This window comes from Bactrocera dorsalis, chromosome 3 (assembly GCF_023373825.1).
Source record: "Bactrocera dorsalis isolate Fly_Bdor chromosome 3, ASM2337382v1, whole genome shotgun sequence".
NCBI classification, from domain to species: domain Eukaryota; kingdom Metazoa; phylum Arthropoda; class Insecta; order Diptera; family Tephritidae; genus Bactrocera; species Bactrocera dorsalis.
This window is the reverse complement of record NC_064305.1, coordinates 37,875,697-37,902,951: the sequence shown is the minus strand read 5'-3', so window position 1 is coordinate 37,902,951 and position 27,255 is coordinate 37,875,697. Positions and strand designations below refer to the sequence as shown.

Sequence of the window (27,255 nt, the reverse complement as noted above, 5' to 3'; positions counted from 1 at the left end):
ACATTTCATACATTTGCTCGGTTCATTGAAATAATTAAAGTTTGTTAAGCGGGTAAATTCAAATAGTTTATCCTCCTTAATATAGCACGTATCCAGCAAATTCCGCGCACACTCAGCGCATACCAAGAGTTTTTGCATAGCGCAACAGCATTTTTCTCCTTAACTACATATGCCTCTAAATGAAGGTAAAGAACTTCTCTAGAACTTTTTCTTTCGCCGAAAGTAGCCAGTTTACAAAGTGAGTTTAACTAAAACAATGCAGGTAATAACGAAAGCGTACTTGTATTGTACTTTAATGCTAGCAAGTAGGAAAAAATAAAATAGCAATAATAAAATTGAGCGCTTACAAAAACAATGTACTTACATACATACATACATCTGTATGTATTTCTATATCTGAAAAATAAAACTTGCAGAACAGAAGCAAATTTCTAATACATAAGGTGATATGTTGTTGTAACATTATTGGTTGTGTTGTTATTTTTGTTTTGTTGCGTTCAAATCACGTTTTGTGCGGCAGCGAAAATGTACTTCGTGTTGCCAACACTATGTCTTCGCGCTCATCACGTAACTCATAACTTTTACTTTCGTTCTTCTACTACTAATGCCACAACCATCATTTCCAATACCTCGTGCCACTACTTTTTCAAGTAGTATACATACGTAAAAATACCATGCAAAGCACTTGCGAATGGAGCGCAAGGAAAATAAAAGCACAGAGGAATGGTGAAATAAAGTGGAAAAATAAAGATGTAGCAGCAGATAGCAAGCTAGGAGCTTCGAGGCAAGACTTGACATGTTTATTTCTTACAAAATTTTCATTGACATATGTATGTATAGTCCCTTTGACAATTTTTGCATTTTTATATGCTCCAACTCTCTAAACGAATATGCCATATAAAGGGTGATTTTTTAAGAGCTTGATAACTTTTTTTTAAAAAAACGCATAAAATTTAAAATCTCATCGGTTCTTTATTTGAAACGTTAGATTGGTTCATGACATTTACTTTTTGAAGATAATTTCATTTAAATGTTGACCGCGGCTGCGTCTTAGGTGGTCCATTCGGAAAGTCCAATTTTGGGCAACTTTTTCGAGCATTTCGGCCGGAATAGCCCGAATTTCTTCGGAAATGTTGTCTTCCAAAGCTGGAATAGTTGCTGGCTTATTTCTGTAGACTTTAGACTTGACGTAGCCCCACAAAAAATAGTCTAAAGGCGTTAAATCGCATGATCTTGGTGGCCAACTTACGGGTCCATTTCTTGAGATGAATTGTTGTCCGAAGTTTTCCCTCAAAATGGCCATAGAATCGCGAGCTGTGTGGCATGTAGCGCCATCTTGTAGAAACCACATGTCAACCAAGTTCAGTTCTTCCATTTTTGGCAACAAAAAGTTTGTTAGCATCGAACGATAGCGATCGCCATTCACCGTAACGTTGCGTCCAACAGCATCTTTGAAAAAATACGGTCCAATGATTCCACCAGCGTACAAACCACACCAAACAGTGCATTTTTCGGGATGCATGGGCAGTTCTTGAACGGCTTCTGGTTGCTCTTCACCCCAAATGCGGCAATTTTGCTTATTTACGTAGCCATTCAACCAGAAATGAGCCTCATCGCTGAACAAAATTTGTCGATAAAAAAGCGCGAAACACATTTCGAACCGAACACTGATTTTGGTAATAAAATTCAATGATTTGCAAGCGTTGCTCGTTAGTAAGTCTATTCATGATGAAATGTCAAAGCATACTGAGCATCTTTCTCTTTGACACCATGTCTGAAATCCCACGTGATCTGTCAAATACTAATGCATGAAAATCCTAACCTCAAAAAAATCACCCGTTATATACACATGTATATACCTATAAAAGTTCAATATTGCCATAAACCACCTTCAGCAAATTGGATTTGCATGCTTTTCTCCGGTAAGCACACATACATATCGTATTGAGTAAATAAATTTTGTTATGAAAATTCTGAAGATGTAGTTGTCTGAAAATGAGTTTTTGTAAAATTCATAAAAAAATTTTTGTATTAGAAATTTCTTTGGACTTACTCGAATGGAATATCATTTGTTTGACGTCTTGAAATTGATGTTATGTAACAAGTGGTGGTCAAAAATAAAGTGCAAATTATGTATGGAAAAGGTTACAGATTTTGAAAACTCCTAAGTATTTCTGAAATTTCTTTGCCTTTTAATGCATTCTACTTTGTATGGCGAACGAATCCCCTTTCAAATCTATCAACTCTTTTTGTAGCGTTAACCTCTGCAATCTTTATTCTTATTTATACACCATCCACAATATCTTTTTAAATTATCATCTGATTACATTTTGGGCAAGAGAAACATTTACCACTGCAGCATGTTTTCTCATTAAAGAAAAGATTCGGTGAAATCAATTTGGTGGGGAAGTCCAAGGATGAATTTCAGAATATGTCTCTTCCAAAAAGCATAGTTGTTAGACAAATCTGAGAAATATCTGCAGATCACAAAAATATGTTGTACGTATATACTGGAGGATTTTACTTTATAGACTCTTAACCTGTAAATACTTTGTCGATAACGTCTTAAAGTACTTTGTTAAGTTGTAGTTGAGGTATCTGCTAACACTTCCTTTGATGTGGTATATTTGTTGCTTTGTTTCCAGAACCCAGAACCACACACTTTAATTTAAAAATAAAATATTTTTTAAGAAAAATTGATATCAGTTTCCCTTTATTTCGAAAATTTGAAAATAATAATTTGAAAAACAATAATATGTTTGTCTCGACATATGTCCTTGTATATCTAATAATAAAATCGCAAAATGATGAAGAGCACAAACAAACCTTCGCCCTACCGCTATTGCCGTCTTGTTCGAATTCAATTTCAAAAGGGAACAACTCAATCAACCCTACATGTACCAGATTTGCGCTATATCCTAGAATTAACTTTAAAATATTCTTGGTATTATCTTCCTTCGTCAGACCATAGAATTTTAATTTACGCTCTCGATGTTATTCAATATGCACCAGTCTCAATTGAAGAGCTCTCCGAAGAATTTGCTGAGTCAAGCAATAAGGACGTTAAGATGTATTGACTCCATCATACACGATCTACGATCTACAAAACAGGACTTTCTAAACCGATTACTTTTGAGCTTAGATCCTTTTTTCACCAGTCAAAGAAAACTATGATGCAAAAGTAAATCAATTTAATTAAAATCAGTCTTTGATTTAGTTTAATAATATTCAAAACAATCCGTTTTTCGTTTATAAACATTTTAAATTTAATATAATGAATGAAAATTCGTTACCATCAGGTAGTGGCGGAGTAGGAAAATCCTTTAGCATAGGCAGCGAAAGTATTTTTGTCTGCTGATTCCATACAAGACCGACCACTGTGGAACGGTATGTTTTTTAAGATATCTTTATATTAAAGGAGTGAAGTACTCAAAATAGCAATTTTTTTTTTCATTCACACAGTTTAATCCACATCTAAGTATCTATATATACATCTATATAAATAAAAATGAATCGCCAAAATGTATGTACGCTCATCACTTTCATACGACTGAACCAAATTTGATAATTCTTTTTTTAAAATGTTCGTTGAGGTTCAGGGATGGTTTATGCGGAGAAAAAAACTCGAAAAATTGCCGGAAAACCCCTAAAAGCGGCCCTTTTCTTTTTCCCATAGAAACGAATGGATGTTTGTTTATTAGCAACGCTAAGGGAACGACTTAACCAATCTTGATGAAATTTGCAGAGAATGTTCTGCGGACAATACCAAAAAGTTAATTTTTTCCATACAATTTTTTTTTCAATTTTTTATTGTTTTGTTTTTTCAATTATTTGAATCGTTCAAATTTGTCGTTTGCTTCAAAAATTTTTAAAATTATTCAGTGAAAATGTTATGTGTTTTTCACACAAAGTGATCAATTACAGATTGAAATTTGTCACGATGCCATGAAGAGGTCGCGCTAATATGGGTTGGCGTTCTTTTTGGCGACGATTCTTTCTACCTTCGGTTGCTATTGATAAATGTACGTGGTTCGACTTCATTTTTGTCATTGCGTACTGTGAATGATACGGTGCGTGCAACTTTTTGAGAAGCAAGCCAGCAATTACAATGATAATCACTGGAATGCAAATGCCTTCAAATTCGCGTCTATTATGGGATACGAACAAAAATGGCATTGTCGAAAACATTTTACATCGTATTCGCTAATAATTAGAAATCGGTCAATTCCGGTTGATAATTCTGGTAGTTTGCTATCAATTCCATCTGCCTCTTATCAATTCACGAAAGATGAACTCATGACGAATGTTTATCCGAACATTGGCCAAATTATCGTAACTATAATTCCTTAAGTGCACGCGAAATGTTAGCTGCCAAAAATACCGATGTTGATGACTTAAACTGGAAGATTCAAAGTCAAATTCCGGTAGACTTGCGCTCATACAAATCCATCGATCGTCTTGACAATGAAGACGACGCCGTGAATCATCCAGTGGAATTTCTAAATTCTTTGGAGAGACTTGGTATGCCATCGCATCATTTGCGTCTCAAAGATGGATCTGTCGTTATTGTGTTTCGCAATCTTCATGCGCCGAAACTGTGTAATGGAACCCGACTGATTGTGTCGCACCTATAGAATACAAGGGGCAGAAGCCGTGATTCTACGAAATCCTTTGAGTTCTAACGATTTGCCATTTCAGTTCAAACGTATTCCGTTTCCAGTGAAAATTGCGTATGAGATGACAATCGAAAGGACCTACAGATAGCCCTTTTCTTTTTCTCATACAAACGAATGAATGTTTGTTCGTTAGTAACGCTAAGAGAACGGCTGAACCAATATTCATGAAATTTTAAGAGGTTGTTCGTTGTGGATCAAGGAAGGTTTAGAAATAAAAATATCTTATACTTTTCATGAATAGTCGGAAAATTGGATAATTCCAAAAAGTAACTTTTTCCAATAAACATTTTTTTTTTCAATTTTTGTTTGTTTTGTTTTCCAATATTTTGATTTGTAAATTATTTGAATAGTTCAATTTCGGTCGCTTGCTTTTTTATTTCGGCTATTCAAAAGAAAAATTATTAAAAATTATTTAGTGAAAACTTTCAATAGCAATACTGGCATATTTAAATATTTTGAAACGGATAGATGAATGAATTTTTGTTATTTATTATTACTTTTTTTGCAATTTTATCGGTTGAAAATTTATAAATTTGTCTCCAGTTTCATTGAATATGTGTGTTTAGAGGTTTATCGTGGTGTTATTTATAAGAAGACTATTTACATTAATTACTTACAGTTTTTTTGCAAAAGCAAAATAGTGTATTTTGTGTTGTGGAGGTTAATTGTCGTGTTATTTATTTAAAAGAAAACGCCATCAGTAAAGCGTCACAATATCGGTCGGCGTACGCGTAATGCAAGTCGAGTGCATAATCTTCGGAACTATGAGATGATGAACAGCGTAGGCAGCGTTTGGAGGCAAACAGAGTGAGAATTTCAGAAGTGAGATCTACAACAACTACGGAAGAATCTATACCATCGACTTCAGGCAGGAGGCTACAAAGCAGACGATCAACCGGTACAAATGCTCAAAACATTATCCGCGTGCTTTGTCGGCTGATACAATTACAGGCAATAATGGTTACCCTCTTTATCGTCGCCGCTCTGTGGAAGATAACGGCAGAACAATACCGTTGCAAGTAAAAAAAAGGTGCGTGGAGTCCCTACGCGCGGATGAAGTTATACTTCTTAGTGATTTTCAGAAATGCATATCATTTTGTATGAAAGAAAACTAGAAAACTTAAATTCACATTTTATAAATTTATTATGCACATAAATTGAAGAATAAAGCAATCTCTAAATGAAGGAATTTTGACTCGGAAAGTAGTTCCGTCTCTTCGTTGCGGAAGAGAATATGCAGCGTAATCATCTCTCTTTTGTTCTTCGCCAATTTGGCTGCCGGATTGACTTGTGAAGATCAATTTTTTGTTGGTGACATATTCATATGTGTACGGATATGTATGTTTGTATGCTTGTGATTTATTTTTCGGCAATGTATGCAAATATATGTACATATAAGTATATATGAATGTATGAACATGCAAGTCAATGCGCACACATGCGTATACATACACTCATATGAGCATGTACAGACACACAAGATAGGATAGAAGATGTATGCCTTTTAACATCGTATACTATACAAATAAATATTTTTCTTACTAATGAAATTAAAATAAAGAAAAATACTTATTTTTATAGTATACGATGTTAAAAGCAAAAAATTAAAAATTTATTCTGTCGGGATTCGAACCTGGGACCTGTGTTAGCATCTTGACCTTCCAAGCGCTTACCACCAACACCACCATTGACAATTAGGTTGCGCTGACTTAAGTATGATGTGATTATGAATGCAAGAAACATACGATGGTTCTAATAATTTTGTTTAAGTATAGAAATATACATACTTTGTAGAACATTTGCTTTCGCAATAAATTTATCACAGCAATACATATGCATAATATACATACATATATATACATAACATTGCTGTGATGCCCTGAGAAGTATAGTCTTAATAAATTTACTATTAATTTTTTGCTTACTAATAGAAATTAAATTTATCACAGCAATATTATGTATATGTTTACATATATTGCTGTGATAAATTTATTTTCTATTAGTAAGAAAAAAATATTTATTAGTATAGATTTCAAAAAGCACAGAAATGATTCTGTGAATTTATTCATTAAAATCGCCACTCAGAAGTCATTTTGTCCCTTGTAAGCGAGCGATTTTCTTAAATCTCACGCTTCCAGATAAAACCATATACCTCGTCCTCGTGGGTCAGTTTCAAAAACCACAGAAATGATTCTGTGTGATTCTGAAAGGCCAACGCAGAGTATTTCAACCAAAACATACGTAAAATAGTTGAGAATTCGCAGAAATGAAAGACAAACGAAAGAAAAAGAAGTATTACTTCAATAATGCACAAGCATACAAACATACATATGCGCACACATGTGAATATGTCACCAACCAAAAATTGAAACATTGTTCTACAAAAACAACAACAGCATAAGCATGGAACATTGTGTTGTGTTGTTGTGTCGGCCGAGCTGTGCCGAAAGAAACGAACAAACGATCGCCGATTGTCACCGCTTCGCTTGCTGCTCGCACATCTTCGCAGACAAGGTTGCGTTACATTCATATGGATGGAGCGAGGTTGCGCAACTTTGCGTTACTTTTATATGGAAGGTTGCGCAACCAGAATCCATCGCAACCTTTTCCGGCGTCGTATAAGAAGTATAACTTCAAAAATAAGGATGTGGTAGTTAACAACAGATGGGTTGTTCCGTATTCCCCGCTGCTCTCCAAAACCTTTAAAACGCATTGCAATGTTGAGTACAGCAATTCGGTGAAGTCAATAAAGTATGTTTGCAAGTACGTCACCAAAGGAAACGACATGGCTGTATTTGGTATTGCAGATTCTAATAACGATGAAGTTTCACAATATCAAATGGGAAGATATATTAGTATCAATGAAGCGGTTTGGAGAATCTTTTCCTTTTCTATACACGAACGTCATCTCACCGTAGTCCATTTAGCAGTTCATTTGGAGAATGGCCAGCGAGTTTATTTCACAACAGAAAACGCAGCGCAAAGAGCTGAGAGACCACCAGCGACAACGCTCACAAGTTTCTTCGAGACATGCGCAAGTGATCCATTTGCAAAAACATTGTTTTACTCGGAAATGCCAAAATATTTTACATGGAATGCATCATCCAAAAAGTTCCAACGTAGGAAACAAGGACAGCCTGTACCGGGGTATACAAATGTATATTCAACCGATGCTTTAGGGCGCATTTACACAGTTCATCCGAGAAATTATGAATGTTTTTACCTGCATTTGTTATTAGTTAATGTTCGTGGACCAACTTCATTTAAATTTCTACAAACCGTCAATGGTGAATTGTGCACAACATATCGAGAAGCCTGTCAACGTTTACATTTACTGGAGGATGATATTCATTGGGATCATACACTCGCTGACGCTGTTATTTCATCTACTTCTCATCAGATTCGATCACTTTTTGCTATCATAATTTCAGCATGCTTTCCATCGAGTCCACAAAACTTGTGGAACAAATACAAAGACAATATGGCTGAAGACAGTTTTCATCAAATACGTGTAACAACGGCAAATCCCGATCTTGCGATACACAATAAGGTATTAATATCTTTAGAGGATTTGTGCGTGATGATATCCGGTAAGATGTTGCACGAATTAAGAATGCCTGCGCCTAATCACCCTATGCACGATGCACTCAATCGTGAATTTGAACGAGAACGGCAGTACGATAGAAATGCTTTAAGTCAATCCGTACAAAATAAAATCCCACTTTTAAATCTGCAACAAAAAACAGCTTACGATACAATAATGAAATCAGTAAATGACGACAATGGCGAATTCTTTTTCCTCGATGCACCAGGTGGAACTGGTAAAACATTTTTAATTTCATTAATTTTAGATACGATTCGTGCACAAAGTCAAATAGTACTGGCAGTAGCATCATCTGGGATAGCTGCTACATTATTAGAAGGTGGACGAACTGCACATTCTGCCCTGAAATTGCCATTGAATTTACAAACATTGGATCAACCGACATGCAATATAACCAAAACATCTGCAATGGCAAAAGTTCTACAAAATTATAGATTAATAATTTGGGATGAATGTACAATGGCGCACAAACGAGCATTAGAGGCACTCGATAGAACATTAAGAGACTTGCGTGGCAATCAAAAACTCTTCGGAGGCGCGATAATTCTACTGGCTGGAGATTGTCGTCAAACGCTTCCAGTAATTCCCAGATCAACAGCTGCTGATGAAATAAATGCTTGCTTGAAAACATCATTTTTGTGGAAATACGTAAAAATATCAAATTAACAACGAATATGCGAGTAGTGTTACAACATGACGTATCGGCGGAAATCTTTTCGAAGGCATTATTAGACATGGGCAATGGGAAAATTCAAGCTGACACAAATACTGGCCTTATTTCGTATCCCCCAAATTTTTTTCATTTTACAACGCCAAAGGAAGAATTAATTTCAAAAGTTTTCCCAAGTATAGGTGTAAATTACAAAAACCATGCTTGGTTGAGCGAACGAGCCATTTTAGCAGCGAAAAATCAGGATGTGGATGATTTGAATATAAAAACTCAGAGTCAAATTAATGGACAAGTGCATTCATTTAAATCCATCGATTCTATTACCGATCCAAATGAAGTTGTCAATTATCCAACTGAATTCCTAAACTCTTTGGATTTGCCTGGATTACCGCCTCACAATTTACAGTTCAAGGTTGGATCTGTAGTAATTATGCTACAAAATCTCAATCAGCCAAAATTGTGCAACGGAACAAGACTAGCCATTAAAAAAATTATGAACAAGTTGATTGAAGCGACTATAATCATAGGAAAGTTTAAAGGCGAGGATGTGCTTATTCCAAGAATACCACTGATGCCAACAGACTTTCCTTTCGAATTTAAGCGTGTCCAGTTTCCAGTGCGCCTTGCACTTGCAATGACGATTAATAAATCCCAAGGTCAATCATTAAAAGTGTGTGGAATAAACCTTGAATTGCCGTGTTTTTCGCATGGGCAGTTGTACGTCGCGTGCTCGAGAGTCGGCAAACCGTCGGCGAACCGTCGGCGCTATATATTTTTGCTCCAGGAGAAAAAACTAAAAACATTGTACACTACAAGGCATTGCAATAGAATATAAACCGATTTATTTTCTCCATTTAATTATCACCCATGCGAAGCATTAATTTTGGGGTTTTCGAAAACACATATTTACATAATAAAATTACAGCGGTACGAAGTTGCCGGGTCAGCTAGAATGTAAATAAAAATGAATCGCCAAAATGTATGTACGCTCATAACTTTCATACGACTGAACCAAATTTGACAATTCTTTTTTCAAAATGTTCGCTGTGGTTCAGAGATGGTTTCTGAGGAGAAAAAAAATTCGAATAATTGCCGGGAAACCCTTAAAAACAGCCCTTTTCTTTTTCTCATACAAACGAATGAATGTGTGTTCGTTAGTAACGCTAATAGAACGGCTGAACCAATATTCATGAAATTTTCCAGAGAATGTTCTGTGTTAATCGGGGAAGGTTTAGAAATATAAAAACCTGTATGCTTTTCGTGAGGAAAAGTCGGAAAATTGGATTATTCCAAAAAGTTAATTTTTTCCATATAAATTTTTTTTCCAATTTTTTTTGTTTTGTTTTTCAATTATTTGAATCGTTCAAATTTGCCGTTTGCTTCAAAAATTTTTGAAAATTATTCAGTGTGCGTTGCACACAAAGTGATCAATTACAGATTGAAATTTGTTAAGATGCCAAGAAGAGGTCGCGCTAATATCGGTCGGCGTTCTTTTTGACGTCAACATACATTAGCAGCCCAAGGCACATGACCGAATACTCCCAGGATCGCGGTCAATCAGCAAGCGATCGTCACGATGTCACAGCAAGACTTTTCAAGCAACAGCTTCGATGGACTTTATCTTGAAGCAACGTACATATATATGGTGCAGTTAGATGCTAGATGTACTCTGTTGAGTGGCAAGAGACAGATTTTTCGCACGCACACATTCTTCTTCGGATTGTGGATGGTGGTTACACCAGATCAAATTGATGAAATCACTCAATCATGCGGAAATTCCTGATGCAAAGAAAGATCCAGTATTATACGAAGTGATAAAAACCAATAAGGTTCATGCACCTTGCGGACACCATTGCATTTCGTTTTGTATGTCCCACAATAAATGCACGAAACAGTATCCACGTTCTTTTCTTTCGGAAACACAAACTAGAAATAATGGATGTCCACTCGATCGGCGTTGCTCACCAGACGACAATGGCAGAACATTCAGCATCCAATTTAGAGAGAGTAGTCTTACGAACTAAGAGGGACACTTCACAATTTCCCACAATAGTGATATGGATGAATAAACCCTAGGTTTTACGCCCATCTCCTATTGTGGAATTGTGAGGATACCCGAACCAACACCACCCTAAGCCAAGGTGTCGAGGTACCCGTGCCGAGGGCTGAATGGTCAGCGGGGGGTAAAAATAGCTGATCGCGAACGGTCCCCTCCGATGCCCGGGCGAGGTCGGAGGTATAAATAGCCTTCTCTCCGCATACCGGCTCTGCGGATGAGTGACCAACCCTTTTCGGCTTACTTGTGGGACCAAAACATGAACGAAACCAACAACAAAACAACAACAACAACAACCATGACGACAGGAATCCTATTACGGAATCCGAGGAGGACGAATTGCTTGCCTCCAGCCAGGAGACGAGTAAGAGTACTACCGGTCGTACCAACCAAAGTACACCGGTAGATTCAGCAGAGCAAACATCAGCTATAAGGGAGGAGGCGTCCGCCTCCAAGGCTGCCATGAGCACCAACCAAAGTGCACTGGCGGCTAAAGGAGAGTGCAAAAAGAAGCGCAAGAAATCCCAGAATCAGCTGAGGAAAAACCGGTACCAGAGGACGGTCTTCATGCTAGGGAAGATATCCAAAAACCAGGCAGCCGGTACCCCAGTTGATGAGGCTGAAACAAAGCGCCTCAAATCTATCGTAGAGGAATATGAAAGCTACCTAACTAACATTACAAAATGCGTCATAACTAAACAATTATGGCCAACATATGACAGGAAAAGAACCAACGACTTATTAAATAGGTCAAGAAAAAGTATTTTCAGAATAACTGCTACCACAACGGGGCACTGGCCATTTGGGGAACATGCGTCCAAAATGGTTATGCCCTACAACGACATCTGCCGTGGCTGCGGAGTAGCAGGGAACAAGGAAACAATCTTCCACTTTCTCTGCGAATGCCCAGCTCTAGCACAGATCCGACACAAAGCACTCGGAATCCACCAAGCACCAAACCTTGAATGGATTTCCACCAAAAGCATATCGGACATAAATAGTTTCATCGAAACCTCAAAATGGTTTGAGAGGGAAGGTGAAACGTAATAGCAGACACAGGAGGTTTCTACGAATAGTGTATCAAAATGGCACATCAGTGCTAATTGAGCCCGATAGGGCTGCACTCCTATCTACCTACCTAGAAGAGTGAATATCGAAGTTGACAACACATGGATCCTACTATATTCACCATTATTGTCTAATTCACATTCTAAACTCATATCAATGTTGAGTATTGCAGTTTGGTGTAATCGATAAAATACGTTTGTAAATACGTCACCAAAGGAAGCAACATTGCGGTTATTGGTCTTGAACGATACGGTCGATACGTGAACTGCAATAAAGCGCTTTATAGGATATTTACTTTTGCAATTCATGAACGTTTTCTGACTGTTGTGCGTCTCGCAGTTAATTTGGAGAATGGCCAAAGAGTGTATTTTAACCCAGTGAATTCAGTACAGCCAGTGGAAAAACCGCCAGCAACAAAATTAACATTGACGAGTTTTTTCTCAACTTTCGTCAGTGATCCGTTTGCGAGAACATTGCTCTATTCGGAAATGCCTTGATATTATATATGGAATGCATAGTCGAAGAAATGGTTTCACAAAAAGCAAGGCCAACCAATAGGTGAACATCCAGGTGTGTTCTCAACGAATGCCTTGGGATCAATTTACACAATCCAACCGAAATACGACGATTGCTAATGCCTTCGGTGTCTATTAATAAATATACGTAGTTCAATTTCATTGAGTCATTGCGTAGTGTGAGTGGTACGGTGCGTGCATGTTTTGGAAAAGTAAGCCAGCAATTACAATTGCTGGAACATGTTAATCACTGGAATGCAAATGAAATTCACACACTTTTCGCGATAATCATTTCGATATATCAGCCTCCAAATCTGCATTAATTATGGGATACGAACAAAAATGACATTGCAGAAGACATTTTACTTCGTCTTCGCTAAAAATTGGAAATGGTACAATTTCGGTTGATACTTCCGGTGGTTCGATATCAATTCCATCTTCCCTTTATCAATTCTCGAAAGATGAACTCATCACGAATGTTTATCCGAACATTGGCCAAATTATCGTAACTACGATTCCTTAAGTGCACGAGCAATGATAGCTGCCAAAAATACCGATGTTGATGACTTAAACTGGAAGATTCAAAGTTAAATTCCGGGGACTTGCGCTCATATAAATCGATCGATCGTCTTGACAATGAAGACGACGCCGTGAATTATCCAGTGGAATTTTTAAATTCTTTGGAGAGGCTTGGTATGCCACCGCATCATTTGCGTCTCAAAGAAGGATCCGTCGTTATTATGTTTCCCAATCTTCATGCGCCGAAAATGTGTAATGGAACCCGACTGATTGTGACGCACCTATCAAATACAAGGGAGAGAATGCTTGATCCTACGAATTCCTTTGAGTTCTAACAATTTGCCATTTCAGTTCAAACGTATTCCGTTTCCAGTGAAAATTGAATTTGAGATGACAGTCAACAGGACCTAAAGATAGTCGCATAGTGTGAGGCATAAATTTGGAAATGCTATGTTTTTTACACAGCCGTAGCGTGCTCACGAGTTGGAAAACCATCTTTTCTGTACACCTGAACAGAAACCGAAAAATGTTGTTTATAAAGAAAGCTGCGTTACATTGAAAAAAAAGAAATGAAATGATAAATTTAACTTTCTTTTCATTTCAAACTATATAATTTCACGCAGGACAACGGCTGCGGGGTCAGCTAGTCTAAATGAATCGCAAAATGTGTTGGTAAGCGCATAACTCAAAAACGCCTGGAAAATTTTTGCCAATTCTTTTTTTAAAATGTTCGTTGAGGCTCAAGGATGGTTTTTACGTCAAGAAAACCCCGAATAATTGCCGGAAAACCCCTACAAACAGCCCTTTTCTTTTTCCCATACAAACGAATGTTTGTTTGTTTATTAGTAACGCTAAAGCAACGACAGAACCAATCTTGATGAAATTTTCTGAGAATGTTCTGTGTGGATCGGGGAAGGTTTAGAAATATAAAACCTGTATGCTTTTCATGAGGAAAAGTCGGAAAATTGGACGATTCCAAAAAGTTAATTTTTTCCATACAATTTTTTTTCTTTCGGTTTTCAATTATTTGAATCGTTCAAATTTGTCGTTTGCTTCAAAAATTTTTTGAAATTATTCAGTGAAAATGTTATGTGTGTTGCACACAAGGTGATCAATTACAGATCGAAATTTGTAATATCGGTCGGTGTTCTTTTTGGCATCAACATACAGTGGGTTGCCAAATTATTAGGGACAGTCGTATTTTTTACCAATTTGTTCCTTTGGGCGCAGTTGAGTGCGGTTTTAAGAGGAACAACTTTACAGGAAAGTACTTTTTGCGTTCACCACATCTTGATAACTCCAGTTTTAAGTAGATTTTGAGAGTTAATGTATTTGTTTACTTTCTAAAAATATTTTATTAACGGTAGACTCGCAGGGTGCTGAACACGTATTTTAGTGAAAGTTGAAATTAATTATTTAAAAAAAGTTTTTATCATTTTTGTGCAACAAACGCAGATCAAATGTAAGTATCATAGTTGTATTATTAAAAAATCATGAATTTGGACCGATTTTCATTATAATATTTTTTTATTTTGCTCCAGTATGGGTCGAGGGTGTGATTTGTCCCCAAAGGAAAAATCAGAGATTAAAATTCTTCTCCAGGCCACAAGCCATTCGCAAAGGAAGATAGCAAAACTAGCTGGAGTTTCTAAGACAGCAGTGAATAAAATAAAGATTAGTTTGGATCAAAATCAGTCACTTTCGCCAAAAAGAAAAGGCAAGAGTGGAAGAAAACGCATAACAACATCACGATCTGACCGGAAAATTCGGGACATCTGCTTGCAAAACAGGAAGAAAAGTGCTGGGCTCTTAACTCAATTAGTCCAAGAGTCTGGAGTACTAGTATCCAAAAGAACTGTGCAGCGAAGGTTAGCAGAAGAAGGGTTGACTGGTCATCGTCCTGCTAAGAAACCTCGGTTAACAGATGCCTGGACCCAAAAATACCGCCAGAAGACTGACGAGCACTGGAGTAAGGTCAGCTATTATTATTACTGTCATCTTACACCATTTTTTAAATCATATATTTGAAAATAATAAGCAACTTTGTTTTTTTTTCAGGTATGTTTTTTAGATGAGTCAACATATGAAATTCTGGCCGACAAGAGCAGCTTCGTCAGGCGACGTCCAGGCGAAAAATATCACCCTGACTGCATTGTGGAGAGGGTTAAACACCCTGTTAAAATAATGGTGTGGTCTGTCATAAGCGCTAAAGGGGTTGGACGTCTCTACATTGTCCAGAGTACCATGAGACAAGACCAATACAGACAAGTTCTGGAAACACGACTGTTACCGCAACTTAAGGATTGGTTCACAGACGGTGAGGTATTCATTTTTATACATGATTCAGCGCCATGTCATAAAGCAAGAAGCATAACCAAATTTCTGGCAGACTATAACATTCCAGTTTTACCTTGGCCTGGCAATTCACCTGACATGAACCCCATAGAAAATTTATGGCAGATTACCAAGGCCGAAATTGCCAAAGAGATAATAACTACCAAGGTAAAATTGATTGAAAAGTTAATAAATGTATGGCACTACAACCCCATGATTAAAGAAAGTGCCTTAACGTGCATAGAAAGTATGCCCAGACGGATTAAAGCACTCATTGTGGCGAAAGGAAATGTGACTAAGTACTGATTATTAATCAGAAATATTTTATCTCGCTCATATGTATATTTTTGAAATAATTATTTTTATTTTTTTGTTCTTATGTTAGTTTGTAAATTACTCTTTTATTATTATTAAAGCTTTTTATAACTAAAAAAGACCAATACTTCACTTATACCATATTTTTGTGACTGTCCCTAATAATTTGGCAACCCACTGTAAGTACATTAGCAGCGCAAGGCACTTGACCGAGTACTCCCAAGATGCGATGCCATACGTGCGGTATTATGGATCGCGGTGAATCAGCAAGCGATCGTCACGATGTCACATCAAGACTTTTCAAGCAACAGCTTCGATGGACTTTATCTAGAAGCAACGTATATATGTTGCGATTAGATACTAGATGTACTCTGTTGAGTGGCAAAAGAGAGGTTTGCCCCACGCACACATTCCTTTTTGGATGGTGGTTACACCAGATGAAATTGATGTAATCATTTCTGCTGAAATTCATGATGCAGAGAAAGATCCAGTATTATACGAAGTGATGAAAACCATTATGGTTCATGGGCCTTGCGGATACCACAATCCCACTTCGATTTGTATGTCTGATAACCCCGAACACTATCCACGTGCTTTTCTTTCGGAAACACAAACAAGAAATGATGGCTGGACTGTACTTTATTGGCGTTGCTCACCAGACGACAATGGCAGAACATTTAGCTTTCAATTTAGAAGAGTGAATATCGAAGTTGACAACACACGGATGGTACTATATTCACCATTATTATCCAATTCATATTCAAAGCGCATGTCAATGTTGAGTATTGCAGTTTGGTGTAATCGATAAAATACGTTTGTAAGTACATCACCAAAGGAAGCAACATGACGGTTATTGGTCTTGAACGATACGGTTGATACGTGAACTGCACTAAAGCACTTTGTAGCGCTTTCCGACTGTTGTGCGTCTCGCAGTTAATTTGGAGAATGGCCAAAGAGTGTATTTCAACCCAGGGAATACAGTACAGCCAATGGAAACACCGCTAGCAACAAAATTAACATTTACGAGTTTTTGCTCAACTTTCGTCAGTGATCCGTTTGCGAGGAGATTCGGAAATACCTCGATATTATGCATGGAATGCATCGTTGAAGAAATAATTACGCAGAAAGCAAGGCCAACCATTAGATGGACATTCAGGTGTGTTTTCAATTAATGCATTAAGATGAATTTACACAATCCACCCGAAAAACGACGATTGTTTCTACCTTCGGTTGCTATTGATAAATGTACGCGGTTCAACTTCATATGAGTCATTGCGTACTGTGAATGATACAGTGTGTGCAACTTTTTAAGAAGCAAGCCAGCAATTACAATTGCTGGAAGATGATAATCACTGGAATGAAAATGACGTTCGCGCACTTTTCACGATAATAATTTCGGCATATCAGCCTCCAAATCCGCGTCTATTAGATACGAACAAAAATGACATTGCCGAAGACATTTTACATCTAAAAATTGAAAATGGATAAATTCCGGTTGATACTTCCGGTGGTTTGATATCAATTCCATTTGCCGTTTATCGATTCACGAAAGATGAACTCATCAAGAATTGTTTAGAATTAAACTGGAAGATTCAAAGTCACATTCCGGGAGAATTGTGCTCATACAAATCGATCGATCGTCTTGACAATGAAGACGACGCCGTGAGTTATCCAGTGGAGTTTCTAAATTCTTTGGAGGGGCTTTGTATGCCACCGCATCATTTGCGTCTCAAAGTTGGATCTGTCGTTATTATGCTTCACAATCTACAAGCGCCGAAACTGTGTAATGGAACCCGACTGATTGTGACGCAGCTATTGAATACAAGGGGGCAGAATGCTTGATTCTACGAATTTGTTTGAGTTCTCACGATTTGCCATTTCAGTTCAAACGGATTCCGTTTCCAGTAAAAATAGCATTTGAGATGACAATCATCAGGACACAAGGATAGTCGCTAGAAGTGTATGGCATAAATTTTGAGCTGCTATGTTTTTTACACGGCGTGCTCATGAGTTGGAAAACTATCTTCTCTGTACATTTACGCACCGGAACAGAAACCAAGAAATGTTGTTTATCAAGCTGCGTTACATTGAAAATTTCAAAACACATATGTAATTTCACGCAGAAAAACGGCTGAGGGGTCAGCTAGTTTATAATAATATCTATTTTTTCTCTTAAGAAACATATTTAGTCAGAACATAAGTATGTAAATGAAAAAATTAATTTAAGTGAGTTATAGAAAAGAAACTAGAAAAAATTATTTCGCACGGCTCTCTAATGTCGTCGCCAAACAGCCTCTACATTTTCCGGTATAACCCGTTTGGAAACGCTAGCTAGCAATTGAAATGTCGTTCCGTTCCTTGTATGTGTGATGGAATTTTTTGATCATTAAACGGTGGATCATTTTGATTTAAATATTTTTTCAATGTATCGTACGGAATGCTTCTCGTGAATGGTGGTTCAAATACGATATTTATATCATTCTAATTGATCATTTCTGTATAACTTGTGCAATTAAAGTTTATATCTGGTTTTTTATAAACTCTGAGTTCCATTGGCTCGTCAACATTGGTTCGATAGCGTAGAATTTTCTTGATGGCACAGTCGCGCTTTTCTTTCCTATCATCAAACAACATTGATAACAAGATATTTTCCGAATGCGCATAATATGAGTTATCTTCAATTACTTGATTGACAATTTTGCGTAAACGAGGTTCTAGAAATCGTGACTAACCAATGAACTTGAAAAATAATGCACTGCCGTACACGACAGAGCTGTAATACTTGATATTGAAGTACATTGGCACATAACATTTAATTATAAATTCAACCAGAATTCTTAAATTTGCATCTGGATTTTCCGTTGTCACATATAATCGCAATAATCTAGCGGCCTTGGTGAGCCACCGAGAATGTACAATTTTCCCTGGTTTGATGTTAGCCAGATCCACCGGAACCACGCCGCTAGAAATTGCATGGGCCATGTCGTATAAGTTTTGCAACTCAATTTTCTGGAAGCCGTCCACCACCTAAAAATATATAATAATAAAATAATTAAAAATGGTTTACAATTATAATAAATGAGTGATAGCAACAACTTACCGGAAGAGTTTTACAAGTTTCGATTTGGCGGCTCAGTTTTCCAAAGCTTCAAACAAATGCCGAAACGGAAGTTCGTTGAAGTGTAGAAGGCAAACAAACCAATGCAATGGTCTTTTTTAACAGCAATTCGAATCGTCGTATAATTCCACCGTGTGGGCCAGTGTTTGTTGGCACACCGTCAGTGCATATTCCAATTAATGTATCCAGTGATATATTTTTATCGTAAAACCATTTAATTTGGTTGTTTTGTATTCAGCGGTTTCATGTTCCAGTCTTACGTAACCAATCAATTCAGAATTGGGTTCTCTCAAAATAACAAGATGAGGTTCTTTTACCATCCTAGTATGATACTTCTCATCAATTTTATCTATCGTTAAACTATCATCTTTTCTGCCATCGAATGAAAACGCTAACAAATTGGTATCATCTAACCGTTTGCGAAGCACTTCTTGTCTGCATTTTTCTTTTCCTCTGCGAACTTTCGATTTATCCATGATGAGAGGTTTCCCATGCTTATCTTTAATTTTAAAATCTTACAAAAGAGCGGTTCCCAATGCTGAGCCTCTGTCAGGCACACCAAATCTGTCACATACCAAGACAAAGTTAAAACAATCGTATCTCTCTGTGTATTGTGAACTTGTGCTTCTATCCATATCTTCTTGAACCGGTGGCGGTGCGTATGTTGAATCATCGGGATCTTGGTATGTTGGCATTGATGGCATAGACATTGCTCCTTGCTCTTCAGTTTCCATCATAAATGCATTCATTGTTAGTCTTCTCTGATTATGTTGATCGTGCATGAATTCTTTGAGGCGTTCGGGAACCCAGCCGCATGCACATGGAGCTGCCTTCAAATCACATTTACATTTTCCAATGTAAAAAATTGTTTCCAGAGACTTTACATACTCTGTAAATTGTTGGGTGTTGTTTTTTCTCTTGATTTGCTCTTGATACATGTCAAGTAGTTTATTCAATTTATTACATACACTTTTTTTCAGTATTATTTCCATACCAAGTTTTTACCAAATTCCAATCAACTTATCTTGAACTTGAATAGTGAATGATTTATAGGAAAACTTTTTTTGTTCTGTTTTAGCACGTTCGCTTTTGTAAAGATAATATCTCAAGATATCCAGATGGGTTGGTAAATTAAGATCAGTCAAATCAGTAGACACACCAAAAACAGTAACATCATGCTTGGGTATATGACTCATTGGGTTTTCGATAGTCTTTGATGTAGTTGCTTCATCTTGCGGTGTAGAGGATGGTGGATTCATTGTAAACTTTTTGATTTGGAATGGTCACTTCACTTATTATTTTTTTTTAAATACCATAGTGGTTATTGCTTTAGTTCTCCTCACTTTCAGAGGTAATAAGAATGAAATGGTAATTTCAATTCTATTTCAAAATTTGCCGCTGCCCAAAAGTTCGACCCAAATTGGGGGACATCAGAATTCGTTTCAGAGGTATGGTTCCTTCGGCAAAGTTTCTTATTTTGATCCCTAGAATATGATTTTCATAGAGCAATGGGCGATTTTTTTGCCTCCCCACAAATCGACCCGGCCTAATATATATATATATAAATGTTCAGGGTGAGGAGAAAAGTTGAAAAATCCTTGAGTAAAAATTGCGCTATCTTGATGAAACTTGGTATGTAGGTTCCTTAGTACAAAAAAAATTGAGTTCGTCGATTGCCGTAATCGGACCATTGCCAAGATCACTAATAGCCATTAACCGAAAACGTATAAGTTGCCATATCTAAGTACTAAATTAAGATATAAATGTGTAATTTGTCACAGGGGATCGAAGTAGCAAGGGGCATCTGTGGATAAATAATTTGGAAAAAGTGGGCGGTGCCCCGCTCTCGAATAAGTTTAAAGCTACAATTACCAAACTCGCCTAGCCGACAGTCTGAAAATGTATGAAATCGAATGAAAACCTCGTTCACTCCCCATATAATGGCACTGTTCAAAGCTACTGATAGCGCGATAAATCGATAACTATATGCATCAGAAAGGTAAAAATTTTCCGCCGAGAAAAGTGTGGGCATTATTTTCATATTCTTTTGTCTTTGTTTTTGTTTTGTTGTTCGGACCGATGTCGTAGCGCCAGAGTGTTTTTTTGATCAAGTTGTCTGTCCTTTTGTACTTGGGTTCGGCGAAAGTAGAAGATGGTGTATGATGTCGTTGTGAGTTAGAGCGTGGTGTATAATGCGAGGAAAATGATGATGAGTGTGGGGAATGTGGCGTACCAATGTTGCATACAAGGATATGTGGGATGGTGCTGACGGGCTGAAGTGGGAAAGTTGATACCCATTTAGCCAAATGGGATTAAACTTTGCACGAATAATGCCTATAGAGTATGCCCCTTTATGACAAAAAATTGTTCAAATCCAACCTAAACTGTTCAAGACAAATATGTGGACCCCAGTACCTGTAGTTGACTTCGAAAATATCGGTCAATGTGTGAGATATGCAATAGAAATTTAGATATAATCCTTTTCCGACAATAGTAATTCTATGGATCCAAAATAGGTGGAATCGGGTCAATACTTTCCTGAGCTTCCACATACTTAATATAAAGATTTTCGAACTTCCTGGTGATTTTATGTTGGATATAATTCTAATAATATTTGAGTTTTCTCAATGAAAATTTCAGAACGTATTCTTCGTCTACTTACTGCAATAATTTATGCATATTTCTTGTAAATTTTCATTTATTTACTCCTTAATTTTAAAAAGCCGAAAAGTAATAAGCAAACGTGAGACAGGCAAAGTCATTGGCGCTATAACGGGGCATCTCGACACGATAGAATTTATAGAATACTAGTTGTCAAACGAATTGCTATTACCATTGCCAAATCTGTATGTGGGCATTTGCTATCATGATAAAATCATTAGCGCAAAGGCGTAGGATAGGTAGGTTGGAGCTGATGTAGCCCATGCTTTGAGCTCTTGAAAAATTTATTTTATCATTTGCGAAATGGCGTCGGAAATAAAACTTTCGTCGGTATATATGTTAGCAGGACACATATTAACAAATGTTAAGACACGCATACTATTACACCAACATTCTTTAGCGCAACATAACACCTCATTATGTTAAGGCATAGGCATTCAACAAACATCCAACTAATAAAGTCGCTGACATTGCGGCACGTGTAACTCCAGACTATGGGAACGGACGGCCAGCAACACAAATCTAGCAAAACGGTGGAAACCACAGAATCAGCACTTTTGGTCACGTAGCAGTAGTGACAGATTTAGGGCTAGCATTAAGAATGATGAAATGTAAAGTTTAGTTTTTAGTTGGAGTTGAAGGAATAAAGGACTATAGCTCCCGAAAATATATTTTTTTAAATCAACCGTTTGTGTTTGATTAACTGGCGGCCGAGCAGAGACCAGCGTGCCGTCAAGTAAATAACCTGAAAACCAAGAAGTAAGGTTTCGCGAATGCCGTAACAAATAATATAACAGCTCGAAAATCAAAAAGTACGGCTCCAAGAGTTTGTGAAAAGTGAAAAAGTTCTGAACAGCAAAAGTAAGACCCTACGCGGGATAAGAAAAAGGCGAGCGGATACTTAGCAACAAGGAGGACTCACCGATAATAACGTCTAATGACCCCAGTACAGCAGGAAAAGGATCATCTGGAAACGTTTAACAACTCAGAGCCCCAGCGCTGAACATGATTAGTTTATTGTAAGTTTATTCTTAATATCTCTTTGTAATTGTGAATGATTGTGAAAAGAATAACGTAAAAAAATTATTTAAGCATTGTGGAATCAAAATATACTGTAACAACATAAAAATATAGTAAAATATTGATTAATGGAATAATTCCAAATTTTAAAATACTAATTATTTAAAAATTTATATTGTGCGAAGTTATTAAAACTAAAGAAAGCGGAAATCTTCCCGCAGTGAGAATGTTGATTGTAAAATTCTATTGAAAAGAAAATTATTATTTTTTTAGAAATCGAAAAGAAAATATTGTTTATAAATTTTATTGAAAACAAAGTTATTGATATTAAAGAAATCGGCTACCTAGACGATAATATTTATTGGGAAAAATTCTAGTGAAGAAGAAAAAACGTAATCAAAACGTAAATCGAACGCCTTAATAAATAAAAATATTAGTTATAAATTAATATAAAAAAAATGGAGGAAGAATTAGTTAAACAGTTAAACCAGATTCCACTAAATGAAAACCCAAATATCGAATCTTTTACCTCCCAATCCGTACCTATGAATAACGCATTTATACGAGAGATAGCACAACAAGTCGCGAACCACATGACCAACAACCCAGACTCAGAGTATAGGGACTATCGCATGACAGTGAATACCACTAACGTGAATGAAATTGACAGATTACCGGGCATGGTCAAATGCCTAAGAGAATTTTCCGGACGTCCTGGAGAATTCAATTCTTGGCGCAAATCCGTAGACAGAATTCTAGAAGTTTACAAAAACTTCCAGGACACCCCAAGATACTTCGGAATCCTACATCCCATACGGCATAAGATTATCAGCGATGCCGATACGGCCCTGAAGTCTTATCGAACTCCACTGGTTTGGACACAAATTAAAATATTTCTGATGCTTCATTACTCAGACAAACGAGACATCGGTACCCTCGAGTACCAACTGACAACACTGGCTCAGCGCCACTATGATATTCCCACTTTTTACCAAAGGTTTATCAGCATATCTCCCTGATACTAGATAAAATCGCTTGCTTCGATATGAACGAAGAATCTATCAAAACTATCTCACATACTTATCGAGAAAAAGCCCTGGATACATTTATTTGCGGATTTAATGGAGACCTTCCCCGCCTCCTTAGCATACGCGAACCAACATCCTTGCCGCAGGCGTTGCATTTATGTCAAAAATTAGAAAATATGACGTTCAGAATGCATCATGCACATAACGTGCAAAAACCCAGCCATCCACCACCGCGACCTCCTCGACAGAACATGACATTTAACCACAACATGCCCTTTTATCCCGAGCTTACATATTTCTCCGGATCTAGGCAGAATCCCGGACTAAGGACAAACTCCTTCAATCGACCGTTGAATCACTACCCACAAATCGCACCTCAAAATTACCGCCCTCAACAACAGGCTGCTTTACCTAACAATTATAACTATAAAAGATATAATCATCCCCAAAATAACCAAAGGTTCCGGCCGAATGCTCCAGGATTTGGTAACCAACCAAACTGTTATATTAATAATAGACCCAATCTACCTAAAAAACCGCCCATACCAATGGATGTAGATAGATCTATACAGTCCAGAAATGTCAATTACCAAAACCACCCCAATACCAACCAAAATAATTACAATGCACAGAAGCGACCACTTTCTGCACAACAAGTCCACTCACCGAATAAAAAACAAAGAAATTTTTATGCGGATACCGAACCAGCAGTTAGCAACTACCAAATACCAGCAGATCCCAACCAAATTTTTGAAAGCAGTATCTACCCTAACGAATACATAGAAGGAAACGAACCAAATCAACTAACGGAAGGAGTTTCATTAATAATAACGAACAGCAACAGGACGATCATGACTATTACGAACCCGATACGATCCATTTTTTTGACTAACGCCGTCCTCACTACCTTGTTACGAATTCGTGACAAGGAGTGGAGACGCTCTAGATTTTCTCATAGATACAGGATCTAACAAAAATTATATACAATCTACTAGGATCAGGAATCTTATACCAAATGAAAAATCGTTTAAAGTCAATTCAGTAGCTGGATCCATAGAAATTACGCCCCACACCTTTATAGACATATTTGGACCCCACGTAGGGAAGATAAAATTCTTCATCTTGCCTACATTAAAATCATTCCACGGGATAGTTGGCAATGATACTTTAAGGCAATTACAAGCCACCATCCACACCGATAAAAACATTACGACAATTTTTCCCAATCTAACAATTCGTCTAAAACAACGAGTGCCCCAGGAAGTCAATAATACTGAAATGCAGTTGCCCCATCTCTCTGAACAACAGCGACGAAAAATAAATAACATAATTGAGAAATGCCCTAACCTTTTCGCAGACCCGGACGAAAAACTCACCGTGTAGGTGAACGGTGAACAGTTAGTGAAACCCCAGTATACTCGAAACCATATCCTTACCCAATGGCTTTAAAGGAAGAAATCGAACGTCAAATCGAAGAACTCCTTGCCAATGGAATTATAAGGCAATAAAAATCCACATACAACTCCCCCGTTTGGATAGCCGATAAAAAAATGGATGCTTCCGGCAAAAAGAAGTATCGCATGGTCATCGACTACAGGAAACTCAACTCAATTACCATTTCAGACAGATATCCTATTCCTGAGATCAGTGAAGTCCTTTCAACCCTTCGAAATAACAAAATATTTACAGTTATAGACTAAAAAGCGTGAAACTGACATAGAGAAAACGGCATTTTCCGTAAATAACGGAAAATACGAATTTCTCCGATTGCCCTTTGGGCTTAAAAATGCCCGTCCACATTCCAAAGGGCACTAGACGATATCCTCCGTGAACATATTGGAACTCGCTGTTACGTATACATTGACGACGTTATTATATTCGGAAGAGACGAAGAGGATCATTTAAGAAATTTAGAAAAGGTTTTCGAAACGTTGGAAAGAGCCAACATGAAAATCCAACTAGATAAATGTGAATTTGCAAAGAAGGAAGTAGAATTCTTGGGATATGTAGTCAGCCCTGAAGTAATAAAAACAAACCCCAAAGAGGTAGAAGCAATAGCTCAATTCCCAGTTCCGCGCAACCTAAAAGAGTTAAGGCCATTTTTAGGAATGTCGGGATATTATAGACGATTTATTAAGGACTACTCTAAGTTATCCAAGCCCCTTACAGCACTTCTCCGAGGAGAAGCCGGTAACGTCCCTAAAAACAAATCTAGGAAAATGGAAGTAAGACTAGATGACGAAGCGTTAAGAGCATTCAATAAAATTAAAAGCACATTAATATCAAATGACATCGTTCTTGCGCACCCAAACTTTGAAAAAGACTTCGAACTGACTACCGACGCCTCTGACTATGCCATAGGCGGTGTGTTATCACAGGATAACAGACCGTAGTGGCAGACGCACTATCAAGGATATCGAACCAAGTAAACTCACTTACTCCCACTATCCATAGCGACGATAGTTCAAGTCACAATTTAATACCTTGTGCAGAGGTACCCATAAACGTTTTAAAAAATTAAATATTACTTAAATTAGACGAACCCCTCATACCAATTCAAAATAACTTTTCGGACCATGCACCGACATATAATTAATGAACCCAATTTTAATGAACAGAACTTTACTGCGTTGTTTAGAAGATATTTAAATCCGTCCGTTATTAGCGGAATACACACAGACGAAAGAACGATGGGCTTGATTTAAAATATTTACCCTCAAAACTTCAGCAATTATAAATGCAGATACCAGGAACAGGAAAATATTATACTAGAAGAACATTCAAGAGCCCATAGGAATGCAACCGAAAACAAAAAACAAATTCTAGAGAAAGGCTACGGGGGAATAAATACGAAAGACATGCTAATCAGCCAATATTAGCACCAACACCGCTACCCACATTTCCAGGACACACCGTACACGTTGATATTTATTTGACCGAAGGTAATGTAGTTATGACCGCATTGGACAAATTTAGTAAATACGCTATAACAGAAATATTGAGTAGCAGAGCGACGTCAGAAGACCCTTAAGAGACGTAATATTCTTTTTCGGTGTACTAAAGCTAATGGTAATGAATAACGAACCAGCGTTTAATTCCACCTCAATTAAATTTATGATAAAAGACGAACTAGGAGTAGATGTTTACACTACTCGCCCATACAAAAGAAAAGCGAACGGCCAAGTGGAGAGGTTTCACTCCACCCTAACCGTAATAATGCGACGTATCAAGAATAATGGAGGCCACAGAAATTTCGAAGAGCTATTAGAAAGAGCAGTTATAGCAGAGGATAGAAATAGTACAGTCCTTACCGGAAAAGGACAAATTATCCATAAAAGCAGTATACGTAACTGATGAAAGCCGGAATTTTTTTTATTCAGGTTTCTCTTACCACTATGCCTCGCGGAGGTGCAAATCATAGTCTATTCGAATTCCCAATTAGTGGCTATAGAAAAAGGATCGGCTAGATTGCAGACAGGAACGTTTAGAATAATACATGAAATCGACATTGACAAATATACGGAAGTCCTCGAACATATCGAAATAACGACGAAAACGGACGCATTTCATAGAAATCCCAACTATTCTTTCATTACTCTACTAACATCCCAGATTTAGGCTCATATCAATAATTTAAAAATTGTAAGAAAATCAAAAAGGTCATTAAATTT

At 37.2% G+C, this 27,255-nt stretch overlaps 3 pseudogenes; 1 reads left to right on the top strand and 2 right to left on the bottom strand.

Moving 5' to 3' along the window:
* Positions 1 to 6,752: 6,752 nt before the first annotated feature.
* Positions 6,753 to 6,882, bottom strand: LOC125777943 (small nucleolar RNA U3; annotated as a pseudogene).
* A 2,072-nt stretch (positions 6,883 to 8,954) lies between these two features.
* Positions 8,955 to 9,833, top strand: LOC125777371 (ATP-dependent DNA helicase pif1-like; annotated as a pseudogene).
* A 3,044-nt stretch (positions 9,834 to 12,877) lies between these two features.
* Positions 12,878 to 27,255, bottom strand: part of LOC125777573 (uncharacterized) — a 38,582-nt pseudogene continuing 24,204 nt past the window's right edge.